This window comes from Ananas comosus, unplaced genomic scaffold (assembly GCF_001540865.1).
Source record: "Ananas comosus cultivar F153 unplaced genomic scaffold, ASM154086v1, whole genome shotgun sequence".
Taxonomy (NCBI): Eukaryota; Viridiplantae; Streptophyta; class Magnoliopsida; order Poales; family Bromeliaceae; genus Ananas; species Ananas comosus.
This window is the reverse complement of record NW_017891402.1, coordinates 142,370-169,395: the sequence shown is the minus strand read 5'-3', so window position 1 is coordinate 169,395 and position 27,026 is coordinate 142,370.

Sequence of the window (27,026 nt, the reverse complement as noted above, 5' to 3'; positions counted from 1 at the left end):
ATCTGGCTTCGCTTCATTCGGCCTAAGACATTCGTCCTTCGTCAATCGTCTTCGGTCGAGCTGCAGCCTTATTTACCCAGCCGCTTTGCAATTCAACTTGGCTATTGGTTGAGTCAGGTTGGTAACCCAAATACTGACTTAGCCCGAAGCGGTAATACAGTTGATGCTGCGAGGGCGATTACACAGATGTTGATACTGGCTCTTCCTTCAACCGTCTTGGGCAAAGCAGTACACTGGTCCCATGAGCACGTCAGATGCAGGAGTCAGTCGATGGTGTCAACCAGCCTTCCACGCGCCAGCCCGTTTTGGTCTTTCGGTAGATAGAAGCCTGCCTTGGACCAGCGAGATGCTTCCCGATGAGGAGAAGCATGAATCAGACTAAGACGCAACTCTTTACCTCAGCTCACTAATCTTGTTCTGATCAAGGACTTTCAACCGCTTATTCGCTCTGCACACGAACGAGACTAAATGGGGTTCCGGTCACCAGGGCATCAGTTGTCCAAGCTCTCACGCTTATGGAATGTCCTGGCCATACTGCTCCATGGGGAAGGCCACAAGGCAGGGACGCGGCAAGATCGCAACTACCCGGCTACACTCACTCCTATCGGGTCACTATCCTATGGCTGGAAACACAATTGGAAAGGACCTCCGTCATCACATGCATTGAGCAGGTTAGGGATCAGCAACACAGACCAAAGGCACCGCGCCTCGGCATGACTCTCACAGCACCGGCTGCTTACAGGCAAGGAGTACTATATGACTATCTTTATCGGGTTCGTGGAATGAATATTTCATCAAACTGATATCTTTTCTCTTTCTTTCTTAAAAAGGAGCTATGCCGGTACTGATGCTACTACTGGTGCTTTCCCTCCTCCACTACAGGAGGTACCCCAGATAAGCTACTGAAGCCACTACTCGTGCTAGTTAATCCATAATGAAGATACGAGTGCTAAAGCATCTGCCGCTAGCTCTATTAATGATGCTATAGGTTACGGATCTAGTACGATATGCCGCTACCCATGCCTTTAGCAGCCCGTCGCATCTGGTGCTTGTTGTGCTGGTCGGAACAGGCTCGGTTTAGGTGCTGATACCGGAACTTGGTCTTTATCTGATGCATCTCTATATGCCTAGATTAAAGTGGGCTCTGCCTTTGTCTCTACCTATCCGGGACTGGAACTACTGCTTTATGGGTCAACTTAATCACGTATATGATATGCTGCTTCACCCGCACCTGGAAGTCCTCGTACTGATTGATGGTTAGAAGTTCTCAATCAGGTTCTGGATCTGTTTTTTTTTTTAAGCAAGGAATGGTGCTAGTCTGAAGGCTAAGAGCTAAATATAGAACTTGATTTTGATCTGATTTTTTGGTCAAAAGTCTGTAAGATCACTGAAGGAAAGGTTGGTCATAAATTTGGAGAGTTTGCTTCTACACGGAGACGAAGACCTTATCGAACAAATAAAGGAAAGGGCAGAAAATGGATTTGATTAGATGCCACGATAGCAGTAAGAATTAAGTACTATATTATAGGAGACTCATGTCCGTCACTCTAGGCTAATGCATTCACTTAGCTTAGTAGCCTAGCTCTTTCAGGGGGAGCTAAAGAAAGAGATCGAACGGAAGGACTGTGCCCATGCTACAGGGAAGAAGCTGGGGGCTAGGCATACTATTTTTCAACATGGAAGACAGATACGATCCTGACCTTAGCAGTGAGAAAGAGAAGGACGGGGAGAGAAAGGATTGAACAGATGAGTGCTAAGCACAAGTCGATATTGAAATGGAACTCAATTGCCCGAAAATCAAGCAATTTTTCGATCTTTTGAGAGGACCAATTGACCTACCATTAAACTCGCGATTTCGGCTCATAAAGAAAGAGTTCGAACTGCCTCTTCCTCCAGCGATCCAGAAGCCACGAGGGTTCCACCACCTCCTCCAGTAATTCCTGCTGAGGCGTCAGTTCCTCCAAAGGTAAATTCCTTATTCATCTTTCTTATTCGAAACTAAAAACTAACAATTTCCACAACTAACATTTAGTGCTCCCTTCAATTTCATATTCCAACCCCTCCAGGCACTCTCTCAAAAAGCATGACAGGGTCAACAATGTCTGCCCAGTCTTCCTCAAGCGTGCACTTAGTAAAAAGGAACCTGCTAGCAGAGCTTTCAAGCAGGACTAGCACTCAAAGATCTCCCTCGAGTAGTCAAATCTCTAGTTCAAGTCTAGCTCCCACCCCAGATTTTCTGCAGGAACAAAGGAAGACATTGGGAGACTACTTCGACATGTCGTTGGAGACTATCTACCAAGCCAAAGACTTGGACAATATGGAGAGGATTGTCCTCACTCTGATTCAACACACTTCCAGTTTGCGCGAGAGGACAAACCTAGAAGATCTAATGTCTCGCTTGGCAGAGCTCCGAGAGAATGTCCCTAATACCATGACCCTAATAGAAACTGCTCAAGCTCAAAGAAAATCCCTTCCAAGGAAATCCTCTGACCTTGATGCCAGTCTGGTTCAAGGACACAAACAGCTCAGTTCGTTAGACGCTGAATTATCAAGACTTTCAGAGGAAGAAGAGAAACTAGAGGTTGAGATCCAGCGTTTGATTGCCAAAAAAAAAAGAAGAGCTGCTTGATCACAAGAACTCAGTTGCTTCTCAATTGGAAAAGACCAATGAAAAGGTATCTAAGGATCTGTCAGAATGGAAAAACTTGGAAGAGGAGATCAAACAAGCAGATGACAACTGGTATGGGGGAAAAGAGAGACTAGCTCAAGCCAACACCAGTTGGAAACTTTTCAAGGAGCGCTTGGAGCTGTAAAAGCTTTAACATTGATAAGGGCCATTCATGTAACTTGACTTCGATTTCACTTTTGACCTCTCTCTTTTGAATCGAACTTGTACTCAATTGATTATTCAATGAGAATTGGTTCGATTTTTTCCAATTTAAGGTTAATCATTTTGGCAATTCATGCTTATGTTATACTGAAGATCAATTTACGCTATCATATAACCAACCAAAACATTGGGTAAGGCTTCAGTATTCTAATAAAATACAATACTAATATCACTTCTCAATAGGAGTACATCAACATTCAACCAAGTTCAAACATCTGATTAAAAAGAATACAAATTGTTCATGGCCTAAACTATTGTTTTGGGCCTACAAACACATGGGGTTGATCCTTCTGTTGCGTACACGTAGAACCTCGGAGACTTCCCTGCTCGAACACTGTCCAGCTTGCAACATCATCCACGGCAAGTCCTTCTCTTAGCCGTGAATTCCCCTAACCTTCGAATGGTAGCCGTCACTGCCTCCATTCGATCGTTGTTCTCTGCTTTTCTACTCTTCGTGGGAGACAAAATACTTTGAACCACTCTCTGGCCCTTCGAGCAACAATGGCCGTCAGAGTCTTTGGCAAACTGCTTCCACTCTGACATGTTGATCGCTAACGGTCAGCTGACTCTTCTTCGATTTTCCCTTTCGAATCACCTCAGTCTTCTCTTCATTTGGCTTTACCGCCACTTCCACTGGGCCAACTTCACCCGAGTCAAACTTGGCCTCAAAGAAGTTCGAACAAGCTACAAAGGGTTTTTTATCTGCATACACAACTTCAATTTTCTCATCATTCCAAAAAAACATTAGCTGATGCAAAGTAGATGGCACACATCCATTCGAATGCAGCCAATCCCTGCCTAACAAAGCGTTGTAACTAGAAGTTGTTTCAATAACAAAAAAGGCAGTGCACCTACTTAAAGATCCAACCTTCTACCCTACGGGTAGGCTCCCTTTAGTCCGAGTGGTATTGCCAGCAAAACCACATACAGACACATCAGTTGGTATTAAGTCCCCTTCAGTCTTACCAAGTGCCTTAAGCATAAACATTGGCAGAATATTAACTGCTGCACCATTGTCAATTAAGACTCAGGTAATCATGATACCATCCATAAGGGCCTTTTTAGTGAGTGGTTTTTTTTTTTTTTATCATCGGGAAAAATAAATTAAAAGGAAAAAACTCACCAATATCTAGTTTTTAAGATCTATCTTTGTTAGCCATTCCTGGCAGTTCGATCCCAGCCTTACCTTCTGCTGGGTACTTCACCATCAGACCAACATTCTGTTCCTTTTCTGCTTCAGTCTGTATTTTCCTCTTCACTGATCTTCCTCAGCATCCTCTAGGGTCCTTGTCAGCTTAGATGATTTCAGTTCTGCTGGAGTCTCTCCTACAGCCTCCTTCTCTGGTCTCGGTTTCTGTGCGGCATGAACCCACTGATCAGTTGGTGGGACAGGAACCTTGACCATCCTTGGCCTCGATGGAGCATCAGACACTCTTCCCAGCAGTGAGAATCTGTTCGATGCCGGTCCCTGGCTCTGGAAAGACTTCTGCCGTACCCAGGTCTTCCTTGGTTGCCCCCCAAGTATGAGAGCTGGCTGTTTGGGAATCGACTTTTGGGAGAGGACTTGTGACGGAGGAGCCAATCTGACAACTCCAAACTCCACCATCTTTGCATGGAGCAGACTCGAACAGTGTCCACACATCTAGTGCTTCAAGATCTTCAGATTTTCCAATGGTCATCCCAGGAGGGTTCTGCAGAACTTGCTTGTAAGTCATTCCAGTCTCGAATGAATGTTCGGACTCAGAGCCACTTCCTCCCTTTCCTTCGGTGATACTCCACTCTGTATCTTGGTCCTCAGACAGAGCTTGCTTCTCCTTTCCCTTTGGAGTCAAAAAATCCAACCATAGCAGAGACTTGCTCTCGAGTGAGGACAAAACACGGGTCTGAAGTTGAATCAGGAAATTCCTGAAGATCGGGCATCGGTCAGTGGTGTGCAAGTCTGTCAAGTGCCACCTACAGAACCTCTCCAAGCCTTCATCACAGAAAAAAGGGGAACCTCAGAATACCACGTCCCACCAAGTCATTAAAGAGATGATTGGCAGTTATGGTCTCCCACGATACACCCTGTGCCTGCATAGAAGGTAAAACATTCAAGTCAATATCAATTACATTCAGATCAACCATTGCGGGAAAAGGGTTATTATCCACTGATAGTCGATAGAGCTAAAGCAGTCATTCATTAATCCACCCTCGACATACTAAGGAAAACGGCTGATCCAACTACGGAACAAATACAGACAGACATAAACAGAAAAAATACCGTACGGAGCGAGCGCTCTAAACAGCTGCCCTCCAGCATTCGTCCTTCAAACTACCCATCAATCATCCAACACAACCAACTATTCAACAAAGAGAAATGAATTACAGAAAGAAGTGAATGAAATAAGACAGCGATAAAAAAAATGAAATAAAAGACCTAGAAAGGAGCAAGGAAGATTTTTAGCCCCAACGCTTTGCTTTATTAACGGGCATTTTCGGGGACTAGCCCGCTTCCCATTACTCAAGAGGGCAATTCCTCGCACATAATTAAGGGAGCCATTGAAAGGTGACTAAAACACCGGAAACGGGGACTACCTCCTCGCTGGAAAAACTAGATTCTTGCTTTGGGCATCTTTCCCCCTCCTCACCTGAAGCTGCGGAAATCCTTATTGAATAAAAGAATCGTACGCACGAAGCAAGCAACGGAAACCTCTTCTTCTGCCTCAGCTCAATCAGATCAAAGCTAGGCCACAAAAAAGAAGGAAAGGTAGGCAGGCTCAACTAAAGCTTCAAACTAAGGCTCAGAAAACTCGTGCAATCTAAAGAAGAAAAAGTAAAAAAGAATCTAATGGATCGAATCTATTCGTGGAATTCTAGAAGGGGCTATATAATTCAATAAAGTAATTCGTACCGGTACCGCACTCTTTCAATCAAAGACCGCTGGCAGATCCTGGTAATTATCACTGGCACATCTGTCCTTTGCATCTCTCTATATGGTTGTATGTATGTATGTGCTTTAGCCCTGATTTCGTAATGTTGTAGTATATATAGAGAACTCGATTCGTCAAGCTTATGTGCTTCTTCATTGGCTTGAGTGTGTGGTATCTGCTTCTGACCGAAGCGCTCTTTCTCTCACTCACTCTTCTCCTTTTTCAAGGAAGGGCGATTGTCTTAGTGTTCCGGGAAGAAAGGAGATCCTGCGCTAAGAAAAGAGAGTGCCCTATCTACCAAGAGAAAGAGTACTCTCTCGTGCAAAATCCTCCCATTGGTCCCTTCGTTCGCAAGAAGGAAGACTTTTATTAAGCGTTCGTGCCCCAGGCTCACTTCACTCACTAATAGCGTCAGTGAAGAAAGAAATATCCAAACAAACCGATCAGTTTCAGTGGGACAGAGACCGAAAGCCCCAAAACAATGAAAAAGATCCCAAACCAATTTCATTTTCATTTGTGAGGTTTTACCTCACCTTTGATTTTTCTTTTTCAAATTCTAAAGAAAAAAAGAAATTTTTCATCTTTTGCACGATCCGTATTTTCGCGGAATAGATCATAATAAAATTGTTGTATTTAGGGAAGATTCACTTTGAAGTAACTATTCCCTAGATACCTACATCATGGTACTTCGCGGTTGAATCAATTTGAAAAAGACCTAAAGTTAGGGATTTCTCAATAGGTAATGTTGCTCCAATACCTAACCAAAGAGCTACTGCGGTACCGATCAAAAAAACTGTTTGTTGTAGCTACTGGTCGACGAAATGGATGAAGGAATTTATTGACATTCTCAAAAAGGGTACTGTAAATAATACCATAGGTACAGAAACCATTAAAAGAACACCCAATAAGTTATTGGGTGGGTACTGTGCGGAGTATTTGAAATACGGGAAAGAAGTACCATTCGGGTAATATTTCCAAAGGAGTTGCACAAATGGATCCGCCGGTTCACCAATCATTGACGGTTCTAGAACCGCTAAACCTACATTACATGCAATAGTACCTAGAATTACTACTGGAAAAATAGTTAAAAGATCATTGGGCCACGCGGGTTCTCCATAATAATGTTGTCCCATCCCTTTAGCCAATTTTGCTCTTAATACAGGATCATTCAAGTCAGGTTTCTTTGTTATTGGGATAGGTGAATTCTTATGGATCCATCCCCCGAAGGAACCGGACATGATAATTTTTCATCATCTGGCTCGAGCAAGAATAAAAGGAATAACAGAAAGAAACCCATTGAAAATCGTTATTTCATACAATAACGTATAACATAACTCAATGGTTGAAAAGATTTATCACATTCCATTTTCCGGAGTTGCAACTACAACTATTCATTGCAAATCATTCTGTTCTTATAGGTAAATGCTCAATATCCAAGTAGACTTACAAATTTTATCATGATCAAGTGCTTTTTGGATTGTCTCATGTCTTTTGATTGGTGTTTATCCCCACCATATCTCGATTTTCTTACGTAAAAAGTATTTACTTTATACTAATAAAGTCTAGCCTCTGTTCTTCCTTAGATCCCTTCTTTCACTCCGATAGTATCATAGATCGGAATCGATGCAAAGGAAATGAATCCATTTCCACAAACGAAATGAAAAGTAAGTGGAATAGATAGAACATTGGATCATGCCACATCACTTATTCTATTCTACGGATCTTACGGAGCCTGCTCATGGATGACATGATTCGGGTATGATCATCGAAAATATTCTCCTCAAGCGAACCGGCCTATCCTCTGCTACGTAGGGGACTTACGTGTTGGTTGGATGCGGAGACACATTTGGTTGTGAATTCCAACGTGGCGGATAAAATCATATATCTGCATGGCCAAATCAATAGTTCAAGTCACACACTCCCATAATCCATCCTCTCTTCGGAAAATCCACTTCAACTATTCGTATCAAATAAGGAATACAATACTTCCGAGTTGAAGAGAAGTATCCAAATAACATGTCTTATTTTTTCAATAATCCATAAAAGTAGCAATGAAATACTATTGTCCTCCCCGATATGATATATGATCAATTACTTTTTTCTATGATATGTCTTCTCTATAAAGGACCCGAAATACCTTGCTTACGTATCATTGGAAAGTGCATTAACATAAATACGGCAGTAAGAAGAGGCAATACAAAAGTGTGTAAACTAGAAAAACGAGTCAAAGTGGATTGGCCCACACTAGCACTTCCACGTAATAACTCTACAAAAGGCGATCCTATTACAGGAATAGCTTCAGGTACGCCTGTCACGATTTTGACTGCCCAATAACCAATTTGGTCCCGAGGTAAGGAATAACCAGTTACACCAAAAGATGCAGTCAATACTGCCAAAACCACACCTTACACCCAAGTTAAGTTAATTCGCGAGGTGTGTTTTTAAAATCCACCTGTGAGATACACACGAAATACGTGCAGGATCATCATTAGAACCATCATACTTGCTGACCATCGATGAACTGATCGGATTAACCAACCAAAGTTGGCCTCAGTCATTATGTATTGAACAGAGGAAAAAGCCTCTGTAACGGTTGGACTATAGTAAAAAGTCATAGCAAAACCTGTAGCTACTTGTACTAGAAAACAAGTAAGTGTGATCCCCCCTAAACAATAAAATATGTTGACATGAGGAGGAACATATTTACTACTTATATCATCTGCAATCGCCTGAATCTCGAGACGTTCCTCAAACCAATCATATACTTTATTGAGATAGGTAACCCAATAGGACTCCCCCTCTGAGAACCATATATGAAAATGGAATCTCGTACGGCTCAAGCGGAAACACACAAATACTGATTTCAACGGAGTAGTAATAGAAAGTGAAAAACTTCATTAGCCGCTTGATTCGATTTGCCTCGAGGATACGAAGTAACAAAAATCCGGAATCTCTTCTTTGTGATGATAATGCCAAAAAATAGAAAGTTGGCTCATCTGTCTTTCTTTATGTTGATCGTTACAGGCCTGAAGAATCTTGTCTTTCCTTTTTGTTAAAATTTTCTTTCTTAATGCTTATGTGTTATTATGTTTAATCAAGAAACCAGTATTAACATGTTCGATTCGCACTTCTTATTAGATAGATAACTGCTTAACAACAACTATCATACTAGAGAACTGTGACTAGTGACGGAATGGAGTCTTCCGATTCGAATGATGGGTGACGAAGATGCCTTGCCTATGAGCCGGCTGGTCTTCTGTTCTGCTTCTTGATGTTGGATTCGGTCACTCAAACCGCTGCTTCCTTTGACTTTTCAGTCTTTCCTGCCTGTGAATGAGTAAAAAAAAAAAAGTGAAATAGCTAATCCGGGTCTATTAGTCATGGGGGTCATTTCTTTTTTTAGGATAGCATCGTTCAATATTGACGAAAATGCCTCCATGAGGATAGTCAAGAGATATGGAGCGAGCGGATCCCCTTGTCTCAGCCCATTATCAGACCGAAAGTCACCTTGTTGAGTCCCATTCACTAGAATAGAAAAAGCTGGAGTGTTAACACATTCCGCTATCCAGGCGAGCCACAAGTCGTAGAATCCCATTTCCTTCATCACAAAGACTAGAAAATCCCTATTAAAGGCTCTCGTCAGTCTTGCGGAGATCGATTTTGATGCACATACGAGCTCTTCCCTTCTTCAGATAAAAGTTAGGCCTTCTTTCGTGGGCTTTAAGTGAATTTTCTCCCTTTAATGAAGGCGGACTGATTGCTACTTATCAAGTCAAGTCCAGTAGCACTCCTTGAAGACGGTTGGCCAACACTTTGGAAATGATTTTCTAGAAGAAGTTAGACAGCGATATTGGCCTGAAGTGATCAAGAGAATCCGCGGTATCGCCTTTAGGAATGAGAGTAATGAAAGTTTGGTTTACCTTTTATATAATCTTTTGGGACTTGAAGAAATTTTGTACAGCAGCAGCCACATCATCTCCAATAAGATTCCAACATCTTTGATAGAATGCAGCCTTGAATCCGTCCGGCCCGGGCGCTTTATTCGGATCCGCCTTGAGAACTACATGATCGATTTCCTCTCTGGAAATGGGTCTAGATAACCAATCAGCTTTTACCGGAGCCTGAACCTCTTATTCCACTTTGAGAATGCATAGGCCGACTTAGGCTGATTGAGAAGATTGGAGAAATAATTCACCACTGATTGGCTAATTTTCTAGGGCTCTTCAATGGCACTGGAAGGAGAAGAGGGAGAAAGCAGTCTGATTATAGTGTTTCTTGAGGGAAGAGAAGGAAGCATGGAAGAATTTAGTATTCGAATCCCCGCCATTGCACTCTGGATTTTTTCTTAGCAAAAGACTCTTCCTGATTTAGAGCCTTGGAGAGCTCTTGTTTTAGCATCTGCTCATGCTTCTTAAGTTCAGCATTAATGGGATTAGATTGGATTTCTGATTGAGTTGCCTCCAAGGAATTTTTCCCCTTCTCCACTCTGTCTTGTATTTTTCCTAAAATTTCTTCTTTACTCCACGTTTTGAGTTAGTAGCCTTAAGTTTTTTTGACGATGAACATCGGATTGCCAGAGAAGGATTGGTTCCATGCCTTCGAGACTACCTCATCAAATTTGGGATGATCCATCCACATATTGAAGAACTTGAAAGGTTTAGCTTAACGCTTCGAAGGATGAACAAAGTAGGTTAGCAAGGGTGAATGGCCGCTAAGGCCAGCACTAAAGTAAAGAACATAAGAACTTGGAAAGGCTTGAATCCAGTCGGACTAAAGCCCGATCAAGCCTCCCCATGATAGGCTGTAACCCATGTGACTGATTACTCCAGGACATTACATGTCCGGTGGCTTTGAGATCCAAGAGCTGCCAATGTTGAATTTCACTAAGGAATTGCTCTAGCAGGCAATCAGGTATATGGTTTCCCCCCAATTTTTCCTCATTAGATCTGACACAGAGTTTCAGTCTCCACATAAAAGCAAGGGGCCCCTTAAAGTATCAGCTATGCTCTTAATATCCATCAAAAATGGGATCTGTCCCACCAACAATTAGAGGCATGGATCCCAGTGAAATAAAATCAAAGACCTTGTTCAACTTTCAGCTGGTACACTCACAGTGTATGAATTGGTCGGAGTCCTTTAGTTTCAAACTATTTCTAGTCTTGGGATTCCAAGTAACTAACACCCTGCCTCTCGAGTGATACCTGTGATTAGAAAGCAAGAGGGCATTAAAAAAAATCGTCGGAAGAATTTGATACAACTGCTCTTTGATAATTTAGTCTCAACTAGACAAAGCAGATCAGCACCAGTATATGAAATAAGTTCTCTGATCTCTCTCCTCTTTTCTATACTATTCATACCCCTAACATTCCACATAAGGCTTTGATAATTGGGGGAATAGGGGAATCAAAAACTTCACCCAGGAGCTCAGTACCCTTCGACTCCTTTCTTGGCTGTCCTTTCCTGCGGGTTCCATCAGCTGATTTGCTCTTCTTCTTAACAGAAACTTTAGTAACCTATTTCTCTGGCTGTTCGACAGTAGAATCGAGAGCAGAAGTGTCCTGTGGTACGCCCTTGGCTGGCTCAGATAGGCTCTGTTCAGCGGCTGAATTGTCATGATTATCATTTTTTTTTTTTTTTTTACTCAGAGTTGGAAATCGCAGTTACCGAAGAAGAAGAAGGGGGGATTTCCTCCGATCCGAGTTCAGTACAAGACCAGAGAGAGGCTTACTCCACGATGATTGTGTACCTTGAGTCATCAACTTTCTGGCCTCTGCATTTTCAACAGCAGGTACGGGATTAGTAGTCTCCACCTCAGACGATTGTTTTCCTTTGTCGGCTACATCGGGTTCTGAATCAGCCAAAAGGCTGAAGGGCTTAGTAGTCTCTACTCCAACCAATCGGCTGTTTGCCTTTATCAACTTAGGTCCCCTCCTGGGATTCACATTGGGGGCTCTTCAGGGGCATTTGGACAAACATCTGGAGGATTGGTCTATCTCTCTTTATCGACCCAGGTGGGTCTCACCTCTAAATAATAGATTGGGCATTGAGCTTCGTCGTGACCAAAGGTCGAGCAGGTGCTGCACGCTGTCGGCTTCCAGTCATATTCGACCAACTGATCGAAACTCTCTCTGTTCTCATATTCAACTGTGATATTCTCAGGCAGGGGATCGTTGACGGAAACCTCAACAACGCATATTAACGCATAGGATAATCTATCTTTCAATGCAGTTGGCTGATTCATGTAAAGCGGTTTACCCAAGGTACTAGCTATCCGACTTAGACTTTTTTGCGACCAGAGCTTCATCGGTAGGTTTGGGAACCGAACCCCAATGGGAATGGTCTGACGAAGCAGTCGTTCAAACTTTTTTTTTTCGGGATTCCATCTTCGAAGAACTATAACTCGACCTTCAAATAACCAAGGTCCACCCTCCAGCACTCGATCGCAGTCCTCGTGTAATCCGAACTTGAAGTAGTATTTTTTCCATTTTCCCTGGAATAGAATGTCAAGCTTCGAACCTGATTCCATATATTTGGTTTGACTCTATGGAATCTCGGAAAATAGGGTTTTCTCCCCAAGACATAGCCAACAAGGGTATTGTACCAGGTTTGGTTATTCTCCTTAATCTCCTGTTCCGGACATACTGCAACCCTAGGCCCTCCTTCAAGGCCGGTTGGATGAAGTAAAGTCTTCTATCCTCGTCTGCCACTCTCGTTTGGAAGAGATTGCTCCATTTGTCCGGTTTCAAGCCAGCCGAGAAGCGAAGGGGGAAAAGGCGATAGCCAAATCAGGCCTCGAAGCCTTAGCCTTGTTGCGAGAGAGAGAGAAGCGGGCCGACCGCAAGACAAGATAGTTTGTGGATGGAAATCCAAGGAGGCAATCCGACGAAGTCCCCTCGCCTATCAACAAGGGAAAGAGTGTCTGTCCACAGGCTTTTTACGGAATCCTGTTTCGATGTGAGACTCGTCTCCCTTTGGTTGAGGGTTGGTGAGGTCCCCCTACACTTGACCCACCACAGAAGTGACAGAGTCAACCTCTTGTTGCACAGTTACATGCAGCTTTTCCATTTTGAGTTCAAAAAAGAGAGAGAAGGTCAAAACTTGTTTTGAGGATTGCTGCAAGCTATACAAATTCTAAACAAGCATTTCGACGGCTGGTTGAAAACCCTAGCTGCACTTCTCTTTGGCACTTACTTTTTTTTTCTATTTGCAGCCATCTTATTCTTTTATATAAAAGACTGCCTATTCAGACAGGCCTTGCTGTGGGATGGGATATAGAGGGCCTTTTCTTGTCAACTGCACAGTGACAGAATGAGCCGAGAAAAGGGGGCGACCACATTGTAGCCCTATCCCTAAGTGCTTCTCATACCCTTGGAGGAGCTTATTCCGCAAGGGCACAAGTGTGAAACTAAGGCCTGCTCTCCGGAAAGTGAGGAAATCCCTAGCCCTGACGCAGTCGGAGCTTTCTCAGGTCCCATAGAACCACGACCCTACAGTGGTGTGCAGTTGTCGGTTGAGGATGGTCCTGGGGTGAATGAATCTCGATTCGAGTATGAACCATAGGTGGGCACGATGGAATCAAATGTGGAGAAGGCGAGTGAGGAGCTTCTCTTCTCTGTAAGTCTTTTAGCTGACGTGGCCCCAATCATGGAATAAGCACCATCTGAAGACGAGGCATCTACTGAAGCAGACGAGGTGATCGAATGTCTCGCGATCACTCAGCATAAGCATACAGCTCTAAGGATCGAGAAAAAGAATAGGTCCCTCCTACCATGCGAGAGAGACTACACGCAAAATTCTATCATTGAGGAGACTTCGAAAAAGGGAGAAACTAAGTAAATGAGAATCTCGATGGTCCGGCGCTAATATAAGTTGCTCAAAAACACAAGCTTTCTCCACAACCGTGAAAAAGCCCCCAGTTTGAGACCTTGAGTAGGGCAATTCAGCCAGAGAAAGAAGGGATTGACTGAATGAGTCAAAGGTTTGGAAGACCTCGCCCAAAAGGAGAGTCTCTGCCTTTCTCATCCTTCTGGCTTTTTTTTCTTGACAAGTCATGACTATCAACACAAAAAGGTTTTTATTTTGCATCCTCTGCGCTCCCCCCTAGGGAACATCCATAACGCGCTGGTCAGTCATTTGGACGTCCTCCCATGTCTGAGTTTTCCGAGTGGGTTCTACCATCATCAGCCAGAAGGATTCCCCATAACGCGAACCGAATGCTTTCCAGTGGCGATCAACCGCTTCTCGTGATTAGAAGAGGGAATCAAGCCATGAAGACGGGTCTGATTGTCTCATTGCTTGCTCTTTACTGACTGCTTTTGGTTCGTTTGCTTCCTTGGAAAGGGAAGATTGGAGAGTGAGGACAGAGGGTTGGATGAAGAAAGCAGAGGGAGGCAAGGAAGTAGTAGAGATTAAGAAGAGGAGACAACCAGCTTTTGGACTATCTAAAATGCGCGTGCTCGATGATTGGACAATTTTTTACACTAAAAAAGAAAAGAAAGAAGAGAAATAATTGGGAGTTGGCGCCTACATAACAGGTAGCTTGCTTACCAAGCCGTCCTGGCAAGCTCAATCAGTTCGATTATTATTCTTTACTTGACTTATTATTAATAAAACTACTAACTAAAAAAATGAAAGACGATCTAGAATCTACCCAAGAAGATAGAGAGTCCCACATACGAGAAAAGGTCACAAATGGAGTTAAACCAAGTAACATTGCAAAGGCATAATGATAGTAGGGTCGGGATATCCCCGCCCTCCGAACCGGACGTGAGGGTCTCCCCTCATCCGGCTCTCTGCAGGGGAATCTCCACTCACTGCTTCCCCTAATATCCTCCCTTTACCACATCATGGGGGTTTACAGGAGATCCCAGAGGCTCGCTCGGAAAGGCTGCTATACCAAACATTATTACTTAACTACAAAGTTCTAAAAGACTAACGTAGTCACTAGACTCACTATAGTAGTCCGTCCGGCTGCTCTTGCTTAAATCATTACTATTAATTCTCCCGTGCTCTAGCAATTGCGCTCCCTAGACCACTACCATGTAGTTAGGTAGGGACAATCAATCCCTAGTTACGGGAATAACGGAATGAATGGTTAAAAAATAGAAAAATGAAGATGATTATTTTTTCTAAGAAATCCTTTCTTTCCATAGTTGTATCTGGTCTGAGACGGTACAGTACTCTACGAGAGGAATGCAATGGGATGGATGGTAGAGGGCTGCCTGCGCCCAAAAGCGATGATTCACTTGTCCCCTTGTCTATAGGGACCTCGTGGCATACAACCGCCACGACTCCTGCGTTATAGCCGCCCCTTTCTCTCTTTCTTTTGACTGCCTCGTGGACGGACGAAAGAAGGGGGCAGTGAAGGCTCGCGAAGTAGACAGCAAGCCCCCACCCCCTCAGTCCTGTGTTGCCGTAGCGCGCCCTACTTCAATAAGTATGCTGATTTTAAAGCTCGCTAGGGGATGGGATTCATTCACTTGCATTCCTGCTAGCACTACAAAAAGCTCCGGTCTTAACGCCCCTACGGAAGCTGTGCAGCCTTTCCTCGGGTTCGTAGAGTCGGGTTTCCCGTTTACCCACAACGGAGGAGCCGCCCCCACCAACCAAAGCAGGCAGGCGGCCACGGTTCATAACGCACTCTTCGCACAACAGATCCACTTTGAAGTTGACTTATTCGCTCGGCCAATCGTCGGAATGTGTACGAGATACCATAAGGGCCCAATATCTCAATAGCACCCTTGTCTAAAGCTTCGAATGAGACTGAATATCCGAAACGCAGGAACGATCTGACTATAAAGTCATTCAAAACTTGATCGAAGAACCAGCGTTTATTGAAGAAGCAATAGAGTCGATTACAAAAAGTACTAGTTTGAAAGGCTCGTTGGAATTGATCCGCTACGGGATTGACATTATACGCTAGAGAAGCACCTAAAGTACTAAACAGAATTGGTATTAGTTTTGTAATGGTTGGAGCAGCAAACTCGGATTCGGCAAGAATCTCATTTTTTGGTAGTACGAAGGGGGAATTGGCCCAAAAATTGGATAGGGGTAAAGACGCAGCCGGGCGCCGGCGGCTTATTCAAGTGCCCCCCGAACCGCGCGAAATGGTCGCCTATTACACGGCTCACAAACTCTGCCTGGGGTGGGGGTACCTATTATTCGTAGGCGGTACGGCGCACGCAGGGCCTCGGTTTGCTGCGTGGACTTCCTATGCATTTCCTACAGAGTGTAATGGAACCCAGCTCAGCTCCGCCGAGCCAAAAGGAAAGAACAGAACCGCCGGAGGCGAAGAGTATAGCCAAGAGGCTTTCGTCGTCTGTAAAGGACCTAACGGAAGACCGTGCTCCGAAGTGCACTGAGAGTTTTGTTTTAAGAACACTTGACCTTACCCCTTCGTTTTGAGCCATGTCAGGGTGGAATCGGCAAGATTGAATCGAGGCCCGCCCGGCCACCTAGGGGGGACAACCAGACCAACCTGTAGGCTTTCTTTCCGAAGGGGCCAAAAAATCATTGAATTCATAGGCATAGGGGCGTCCCAGGCAGTGGTTCATTCAATGAGAAAGAAAGACAGGAGGGACAGGAAATATCTCACACCAGACCCAGCAAGAAAAGCATCTAAATACCCTGGTTTAGCAGAGGTGAAAGAAAGAAAAGAGGGGCGTTGACGAAACAAGAACTACATTTGAAGACTCGGTAAATGCCTCAACTACAAGAGTCGGGGAAGCAACGAAAGATCGATACATTGCCCGGCCCTCTCCTCCTTCCGCATCGTATATCGAAATGTTATATATGAAATTCTTCCTGCCCTATGTGCCGGGACATGCCTACACGAAAGCTGAAAGAGTACATCGTCGGGGAAGGGCTCATCTCGCACTTAAAGATCGATAGCTCATCTCGAGACAAGAGATATTCTAGAAATATAATATAAGTAGTTAAGAATAGCCCCTACTCCAAAAGCTAACCCAGCAGCTAAGAAAGCAAGAACTAGCTAGAAAGCGTCTTCAGCGTCTCAAGCTGAAAGAGCGGAAACAGACAGAACACGCACAACGAAAGAAAGCATAGGCTAGTTCGGAGGGCTCAACTACAATCGCTTCACGAACAGTAAGAGACGGGGAAGGAAGGCAAGGTTACTGATCTGCTTTCTGCTCGTGTCACCTGCTTGCTTGCCTCTCAAACCAAAGAAAGTTTGCATTCCACTCTCAGGGGTGGGAAGACCCTAATACCAACCAACCTAAAGGGAAGGGAACATTTCTTCCCTCAGGCTTTACTGTTTTTAAGAGTTGCTTTTCCGAACCTTTCCTATAATGGCAGGAGCGTAGCCTTGAGGCAGCTGCAATAATAAAGAATATTCCCTCTGATTGATTCCGTAGGCGTAGTGTACCTCGCATTTTTTTCTAAAAGCCTTATACGGCGGCATTCATTCCCATTTCCTCGACTCAGCCAGCCAGCAGCTCTTATCGACGTCCCACTTCTGTAAGGGAAGCAATCGTACCTTTTTTTGGATTTGGAAAAGGCTCCCTCACTTATTCTGACGAAGGCCAGGTGACATCTTTCCTCCTGAACTTTCCCACAGGACTTCCTCGCAAAAGGTGGCAAAGGTTAAAACGCCTTTTACTGTCCAGACGTTTGAGTTGGCAGCCTTTCGTTTTCTTGTAGAGTTTATGAACTCTAGAGGGGAGCAGTGGAACCCAGGGGTTCTTTGGTGTCATTACACCAGGTATCCTATGGACCGCCGAGGAAAGCTTTTCACCAACTTGAATATTTCGAGGCTCACGTTGGTCCTTATCTCCCACCGTGGCACCCAGCAATGGGCCCGGTGATGACAGGGAAGTAAGGTCAGAAGGTTGAGGGAGGTGGCAAACGCATTGAACTACAATAGAAAAGCGTTAATGGCCTAGGCTCCAGTTCACCCTTAATTGAATTGTTTTGCTTTCCGAAAATCTTATACACTGATCTATGTTGACAACCTGTATTAGCAGCGACCCATCCTTCGTGCACAAAAAGTACTCAACGTATTATGTTAGCCTATGTTAAGTTTTGGAGTACCGCACTAAGACATCCTTAACAAGTAAGCAAGTCCTTAGCGCCCTTTTCTAGGCCTTTTGTTAGCTCGGTTCCTCAAGCTAGTAAGTAGCTGCCCTGCCCTTGAGCCTGTGAACCTCAGGTAGAAAGATGCCTGCCAGTGAGACAAAGTCATTCCAACCAGTACCAATGCTTTCGATTGATTTCATATATGCTCACGATCCAGTCAAGAATAGAATTACGGTACGAGTAGCAAACTGAAGGAAGCTCAGCTTACTCTTATCAAAGGGAGGACGGGACTATTGATGTTGATTCAATCTCCAAGCGAGTGTACCGCTCTGTTCTATAGTCGTTAGCGCTAGGAATGGCTACTAACTTTGCTTTAAGTAGGGGTTGGTGCAACAAAGCTTCTAGTTGAGTTATCTACTTAAGTAGGGAAAAGAGAGTTCTCGCTAGCCAGTCCCAGTAAAGCCCGTAACGGAATTAGTAAAGTAAAGATTCAGAGAGGAGCTCTAGTCAAGGGATAGGTGAGATAGGTTGTTAAAAGTGAAATATCGAACCAGGCTTTCTTCAATCGGTTGAACAGGACTCTTATTTCTTAGCCAGAAGCCGATTCACAATAAATTCCGGTGTGAAGAGTAGAAAAGCATTCCTGCGAGCCTCTGTCTCCGGGGCTAGTGAGCAAGTTGAATCCATCCTTCTCAAGCCGGCCTTTGATAAACTTCGAATATCTAGGCCCGGAAAGGCGGAGAGGAGAGGGACAGGCATTCGCAGCCGTGATCAACTATATGATACCACCAAAAGATCGAATTAGTCTGTACCTTAGCAGCTCCTTCTCGAAGACCGTGGTCAACGACTCTGACCTTATTTTCATTCAAGGGCGTGGAAGCCCCTACTTGAGCATCTCCTATGAAACAACTTCCCTACGGGCTCATTTCCGGATATTCATATTCCACGGATTGCTTCTTCGCTTCAGCTTTCTTATCAATAAAGAATTTCTTCTGCGCCTTCGTTTTATGCCTGACTACTAATCCCGTGCAAAGAGAAGAAAGCTAAAGCTCCCCTCTTCTAGTTAAAAACTAGCCTTACTATATATTGAGCTTTCCCCTGGCGAGCTTAAATGCGTCAACTCCAGCGGGCCTGGGTGCGGACCCCGCGCTCAATCTTCTTTTAGAATTACAGAATCCTGCCAGTGAGCTCTACGTAGAAGCAACAAAACTTCTACTGTCATGGTTCTAAGGCTAGGCCCTTTCAACTCCTCTTGAGCCGTATGCTGTCCTGTCCTCAGCTAAACTAAGCCAGGAGGTAGTACCAGTAGTCAGAAAGCCACCCTTTTAGTAACTTGAGAAGGGTATTGCCAACTCAAGTCAGAGAGTAAAGAACAGATCCTTCTTAGCGGCTGGCCTATCTTGTCTTTCGCGGAATCACCGGTGACTGCTGACGCCGCGGCAGGATCGCAACGAGCTGGCGCTCCATAAACGAATTCCTTAGCAAATGAATACGCACTATACTCCCAGCAATCAGCATATTGGCCTGGGCCGATGCTTCTATTCTAACAGCAATCTCGCATCCATAGAGGTGGTCTTCTTTAACCACGTAGTCTTATCCCCAGTAAAAGAATCCGTCAATCGAGCCGAAACTCGACCTATGAGTGTCAAGGGAGGATTCCCCACTTAGGGCAACCAAGCACGCCCGTACTAAAGGGGGATGAAACGAAGAAGAGAGACCGACCAAGGAAACAAACACAGACCAACTACGCCTGCAAGATCAAGCACCTAAGACTTGAGCCCTCCTTCCCCGAGCCTAATCAAACGAGCTGAGAGCCAAGCCTAACCGAAGCGCGAGCCTGTTCAATAACCCAAATATAGCCCTGTGCCTTTGCGTACAGCCCTGCTCCCAAGCCTAATTGAGCCACTGAGCCTTTATTAGGATCAAGGAAAGACCTACACCGAGTGCTCTCCTGTTGTTGTTCGCCGTCCCCGCCCATGGTTCAAACCTTTGTGCACAGCTCTTCCCCTGGGTCTACCCCAACCGAGCCGGATTTTAGCTCCTACCTTTCGAAGGAAAGGGGAGTTTCACTTCGATTGGGTTTGTGTTCAGCCGACTGTACTACATATCATGCTACAAGCAAAAAGAAATAAAGCACCCAAGCTTGCTTCTTTCCTTATGCCTCAGGTTCAGCAGATCCAGATCTAGCTAGTTCGTTCGGAAACTTTGAACCGTAGTCTCATATCAATCCCGGCAAAGGTTTTCGAGAACAGAGTTCCGCACCAGGACTCAAACCATACCTCTCCGAGAAGTTCAGTGGTCGAAAGCTTTTCCGAGAGACATGGTTCGTTAAGGTGCACCATCCCCCCAAACCTTTCCTCAGTAATCCTAGGAAAACATCGTTACATTGTCCCCCAATGAAAGGGGGAACTAGATCTGACTCTCAAGAAGCTGTAGGATCAAGAGCGACAATTACAGCCCAAAAAAGAATGCTACTACGCGTATTGGACCAATTCATTTTTTCTAAACAACCTATTATGCATCTCCCCTTTTTCAATAGGGAGAAAGATAGGAACACTACGACTCCTAGTCGTTTCAAAGGTTTTTAGTCTTAGACTAAGTGCGAAAATCACCCTAAATCAACAAAGAACTGTTTTCCGCGCCCGTAACAATCACAAGTATTCGTGGGTGGTAGGGTGTTTGGTTAATCAAAGAGGATCAAGGGCTCCTCTGTCTAATCCCGTATCTGCTTCCTAAAGCTATCCCCAGCCCTTCCTTTCATAGGATAGAGCAAAACCCGCGTTCGCTCAATGCGCCTTATTCCTTTGTTTGAATGCTTAAGCCTAGAAAGATCTTGCTGGTTGATTTATCCACTCATTCTAACCCCACCGTAGGCCGGAGAGGCCAGCCCTAGCTCCAACATCGAGGCGAGGTCTAGAAATCTATTTCTCAAAAAGAAAAACGTGGTTTTCAGGTCTTTACGAGTACTCTACGGGCGTCGAATAAAAGCGCTTGTTATTTGCTCTAACAAGGGAAAGGAAGAAGTCATCTCCCTTGCTGGAGGAAAAAACCTTTCTATCCTTTAAGGATAGCCTCATCTCTTGAACTCCCATTTTAGCCTACAAGTACATAGGGGCAAGGATAAAGGCTGCTAGTGAAAGCAACTGACTTAATGGACGAGCCTCTTCTTCCTCTTGCTGCCTTACTTGGGCTACTTTCTCCAGGAAGAGAAGTGGTTGCATATATAAGAAGGGCTTTTGCACATTCAGAAGAAAAGGAAGAAGGAGCTGTTGAGTCAGATGTGGCATTAGACTGTTTTCAAATAGGTTCTTCTCGAAGTGGTCATTAGTAAGCCAAGGAACTGATTGCCCCAAGGCAAAGAGTCCGTTCATGGTAGAAGTCCTTTCCTTTCAACTAAGAATGCCGACTTTCCTCAAACGATTGGAACAAGGGTATCCTCGCCGAAGGAAAAGAAGAGTAAGCCAATAGTCTCCCGAGGAAAGAAGAAAATGGCACATTGACATTCATCTTCCTCTCGAAGGGCTTACAACGCTCGAATAAGCATCCCGTCGAATCAGCTCTTACTGTTCTCGAATGCCCTGTTGCTGCAAGAATGCCTTCTTAGGAAGAATAGGCAGCTATTGAATCAGCTCTTACTCTTAGAGAATACGCTGTTTTCAGGTTTGAAGGCTGAATGCGCTCTTGGGAATCGAATAGGACACTCTGTCACTAATGAGAAAACCCCGATTGAGGTTCTTACATGAGAGAAACCTTTTTACTTTCATCTAAGAGTTTTTGGTTGTCAAAGCTTTGTGCATGTTCAAGAACCCTTAAGAGACCAGTTGTTGTGAAAGTTCCTCGTTTCCAAGAGTGAGTACGCCATCTTGTATTGCTTCCCCTGAATCTACTCTTTCATCCTTTCTAGTCCATTTGAAGAGGCCGGGAATGGATTAGATTAGTAAGTAGAGTGAAGGTTTGAAAGATAAGCTAGATCAGCACCAACCAACATTTCTTCTCCAACCCCGCATGTGTTTTACAACGCTTGCCTTTCCCCTAGCCAGCTATTATTGGACTCCCCTCAAAGAAACTCCAGGTATGTAGCTCTATTTATACTCTATTATCGTATTACGCTTTACTCGCATAATGGAATGTAGCTCTCCGCTTCGCACCTCTTCCTCAATCCAATAGCGAGGTGTCCTGTCATCAAGTCATATGGTAGGGACTAGGTTCGGAAGGAAGGTATGATCCTCAAGTTCACTACGGGTTGGGTAAGTTCCCGTTAAGAAAGCTTTCAGTTCAGTTCCTATTGAGGAACCCTCCTCTTTCATAGGGAAAGAGAAAGCCCTATAGTTTTCAGTGCCTACGTACCTATTTCCAATACCCGAAAAGAATAGGGATGAAAGCTTGGAAGCCAATCCGGGAATGGAAAGGTTTCTTAGATAAGGAAATACGCCTGCCAATGGGGCGTATGGGTTTTTGGGCTTCCGTCTTTCCAGTTGTTTTCCTATCCCATATTTTTTGTACCGACGGGAATGATACGTTGAAGGAGCCTTCTTTATGTTTATGTTATGGGGAGATTCAATACAATACGGTTATCTTTTTCCCTATTGCCTGTACCCGAGATCAAGTATTCATTCACACACAGGGATGCAAGAAAAATATCCGGCAAAGGTCTGACACCCTCCAATAAGAAAAGGGATTCAAGGCAGGAATCAAGGATTTACATATGTCACACACTTATTATGAAGCCCCTCATCAAGTTGGTGTTGAGGAGCGGATGCTAATTGAAAGAGCTGGAAATGCAGGATAGCTTCACTTCAACTGGATTCCTTCCCTGTTATGTCTGCACTGTGATAACGGGGTACTATGGGGCTACATCCCACCTCTCCTATGAAAGAAAAGCTTTTACCCTACCCTCTACCGTTGGTCTCCTCTACCGGGTTACGGTGCTTCGCAACTTCCTATATGGTGTCTTCGCTTTATCACATATTCATTCGAGTTTTATGAAACCTTAAACAACAACTAGCATAAAAAGGGTATTCAGAAATACGTATTTCAAATATGAATGAAGTGAGACTTGATGCGGTGCCTTAATAAGGGAACATTCAAGACTATAAGGAGATCGGTTCAACCTATTTTAGAATGCTATGGAAAGTAGCTCCCAACCAAGAGTTGGGGCAGGGATGGCAGTGAGCAAGCAGGACCCGTAACGGCAGATAGAGGCAGGGCAGCAAAGTAAGCATAGGCATCATGGGCGGAGGCTTCAGAAATAAGTCAAGTTTCATCCGAACCAGCCCACCTTACGCAGTTTACCCAGTGCCAGGCGATTCATATTCATAATATGTTTATGCCGCAGCATATCGAGATCAGGGCCTACATTGATGTTTGACCTTCGGTAATTCCTCCATTCCCCTCGGAAATGACTGAACTTCGTTCAGTAATTCCCTCGGTAATTCAATCACTGATAAAAGATTAGCGAAATTCCTAAAAATCGAGCTACAAGGCGAGTTTTTGAGACCAAAGCTATTCGCCAAGAAGAGAAGATAGCTTGAACTGGCATTCAGACTACAGATATATAGCCAATAGAAAGAAGTATTCCCAAGCTGGTGAGGAGAGAGATTGAATTTACAGGCAAACTACCAATGACCGGAGACCAGAAAGGGGAATAGAGAGAGAAGCCTTGAGCGGTCAGACCAATTACGATCGATTCGCGTCACATTCCAGATTCGAGATGAGCTGCTAAAAGAAGGAAGGGCGGAGAGGTGGAAGGAAGACAGCCTATAATGCATTACCAGAGAGCTACCAGCGCGTAAGGCTAGAGGAACTATTTCAAGCAAGGATGCTATGACCTCAGACCGATTGAAAGATAGTTTCATGAATGAATCCAATGTCATCTATACCGTGTTTTTGGGCTGTCATAATGTGACACTTTAGACTTCCATCGCTCGGTTCGTCTGTTCATGTTCAGAAAGCGTTTATGGAGCTTCATGTATCAGCCCGCTGTCCTTCTGTCTCAGATCCCCAATATGAGTGAGACCAAGATGGCTGACTGGAGTGCCACAAATCAGCTGGTCATGTCATGGCTTCTCAATGCAATTGAGCCTACAATTGCTACCAGTCTTATGTTTATGGCATCGGCTAAACAGGTATGGTCTTTTATCTCCATGATCTTTCTTTATTCCATAGGAAATGAAGCTAAGATATTCCAGCTTAAATAAGAAGTCCAAAATCGTTGTCAGGGGGATATGACTGTTGCTGAGTACTATACTCAACTTAAGACCATATGGTCAGAGATCTTCTTATATCAACCAGTTCTTTCCTGCACTTGTGATTGTTCCAATGCCCAAGGAAAACAGAGGTTATGCAAAAGTGAACTTCTCCTTTTTCACGTAGAGCAGGTTTTCCCTCAATGTAGAGGCCTTCTAAGTTCCCTAGGTACTCCCCAGATCGCGAGTACTGATGGATATTGGGTCTACCCATCGGCCTTTTCTAATAGGGCACTCAATCAATCCCCAATCGATCGCTCGCCAGTTACGAGTTGCGAGCTACTCTTTCTCTTCCTATCACTAGGTCGGTCCGTCGGATTATAGTGCTCGACGATTCTATTCTATTAGTCTGGTACTGGTATCCTTCGTTCCCGAAGAATTCGAGTCAACGGGAGAATCGATCAATCGCCCCAGGTGTAAGGCCTATCTCGTTTAAAAGTATGACCGCGGTCCTTTCCTTGGTTTAGGGATTAGGGTGGTGTGCTCTATCCGAATTTCTGGTGTGCTCTTGTGAATGGGTGTGTGTGTTGTGCCAGAAGGGGCGTACCAAGTAGGTGATTAAATTTATTGCATATAGAAAGAGAGAGTCGGAACTTTGGAGAGCTATCGACCCTTAAAGACGGGTGGAATGTCAGGGACCACTTAGTCTCATCGAAGCTATGAAAGCCCAGGCCGCGTCGCGTGGCGGACATTTCAATGGTAGAGCTCTCTTCCTTTCTTCCCAATTCTCAGTGACACGAATTCTTGCTAATCCAGAGAACTGCTTGACGTAATCCGCTCGTGCGACGACCGTCTGGAACGAAAACAACTGACCGATGATGGAAAGCTTTCTCTTGCACGTGTACGGACGACCATAGAATTGCATTGCATATGTAACGGTTTCATCCGCTGATCTAACAGTATAGAATAGAGGGTGACATGGGTGGAATAATCAATAAAGTCAAGAATCTTCCCTACCTAACCGTATACTAATAACTTGAGGGTGGAAGACGGCATAGAGAAGACTAACACTAGCCGAACAACCAGTAGCGCGGGGATAGCGTACGAAACCGATAGTGAGAGCTAGCTGAGCAATAGCACAAAAGGAAGAGAGGTCACGTTTGAACGGTAAGCTACAACTAAGAAATATGTATATGATCGAGAAGAGCATTTCCGCGGCCTGTAACACACGTGAATAAATCGTTTCGGCGATAAAACGTCAGATTTTTGATTGTAAACAGGCTATTCAATCGAAACTGATTCTTCTAGTCGTCATTCGATTCCAAAGTCTTATTAGGGTTAAAAGAGGCAGATGCCTCGGTAAGCAGATATTCCGATGGATAGAAGACTAGCCAACCAATAAAGCCGATACCGAGGATTTTTTAGTCAAATATTAACGCCGAGTCTTTTCGCTTGGAACGGAGGGCAGTGGCCAGCGAACCTTTGCTCCGCCAGAAAGAAGTCATCTTATGGGAGGGACAGAACGATTAGATCTGCTTACCATCGGGCAGAGATAGACTATAAAACTGGATTGGACAAAGCAGCTGCCCTGTCACTGGATAGATAAGAAGCATAGGATCAAAGCCTTGTTCTTCTTCCGTCAGGTTTACGAAGCAATCAAAGTCCTTATAGATCTCGCCTATCGTCTGTCATTCAGAGACCAAGGAAGGCTCGGCCCATAAGCAACAGATCCCAACTATCATCGATCGATGAGACTGTGAGGTCTCGGTTTGAGCAATGGGGAAGGTAGAGTGTATTAAAGAGTCGGTGCGTTGCAAGCATAGTTAGTGCTTTCGCGTTCTCTCGAACAAAGAAATGTTTTATTAGGTACTTGAGTCATTGGATCAGCTTCAGGGAGCCAAGCTCACATCGAACTGAAACCGTCTTTTCATAGTCGCAGCATCTCAAGTGCTAGTTGCTAGCGGAATTCAGCTAGGCGAAATCCAGAGTGTAGACGCGCTAGTACCACTAAAAAGCAAAACCATGTTGCCACCAGGAAATCGAGTACTCTCCCCCTTCTCGCTAGGGTGGTTAGATCTCTCATGTGGCAGGTAAGTTGAATGCTCCGGTCGTTGCCGTATCCCTTTCATCAAGACTGGGGCACAGGATTCATTGATGAGCCTCTTCGTTTGAGGAAAATTTAAATCAAAGAGCACTTCATATCATCCTCCTTTCGAAGTGTGGAATGCTGGTGAGTGAATCCAGCCAACAGTCAATAGGATAGGAATTTCATGAATGCCGTAAGTGACCGGCAACTCTTTAAGGAGTGAAAACAGCGTCAAAACAGGAGGATCAAAAGGTCAAGGTGGTTCGTAAACAAGATCGTCACTCAGATACGGTCTCTTCCAGTCATCCTCGGAGCGATTGAAGCTGGAGTTGACCGTCGCCTCCGAGGGGATAGTCCCCCACTCGCCAACCGCGATGTCTTGGTTGAGAGGCCCCACCTACCCATCTTCCCACAGTCTAACTGAGGTAGTACCATCCCCAATTCGCCGCTTCTTGTGTTGATGTACAAAGAAATTGGTTGAGGCAATCGACTTCAATCAGAGGAAGCACTTGTGCACATCAACTTAGGATATCCACTCCGTTCTACACCAGATTATGCACTCACCTCTTGGGCCCATATAGGAAGACGTCCTTTCAGTGCACGCCAAAGCAGCTTTGCCTGGAACGCTTCGATCTGAACAACTAGGTCCCTCATTCTCGGTCGGCCTTCACAAAGCGGTTTGCACACCTTGGACCAGCTGGACAGATGGGACGGCTTAGTATCCCTACCATTGCCGGACCCCAATCTGTGATGACAGAGACGTAGCTTCCATAGTCTCTTTCCGCTTGGAATGAGAAGATGGTGGTCACCGGCATCTAGTTCGGGAGTTCCGAAAGCAGAGATTGAATGAAAGTCGATTCCCCCGCCCCATTCCAAGTCATTCCTACCACCCCGACATCCTATTCCTCACCCGATCTTCCAGT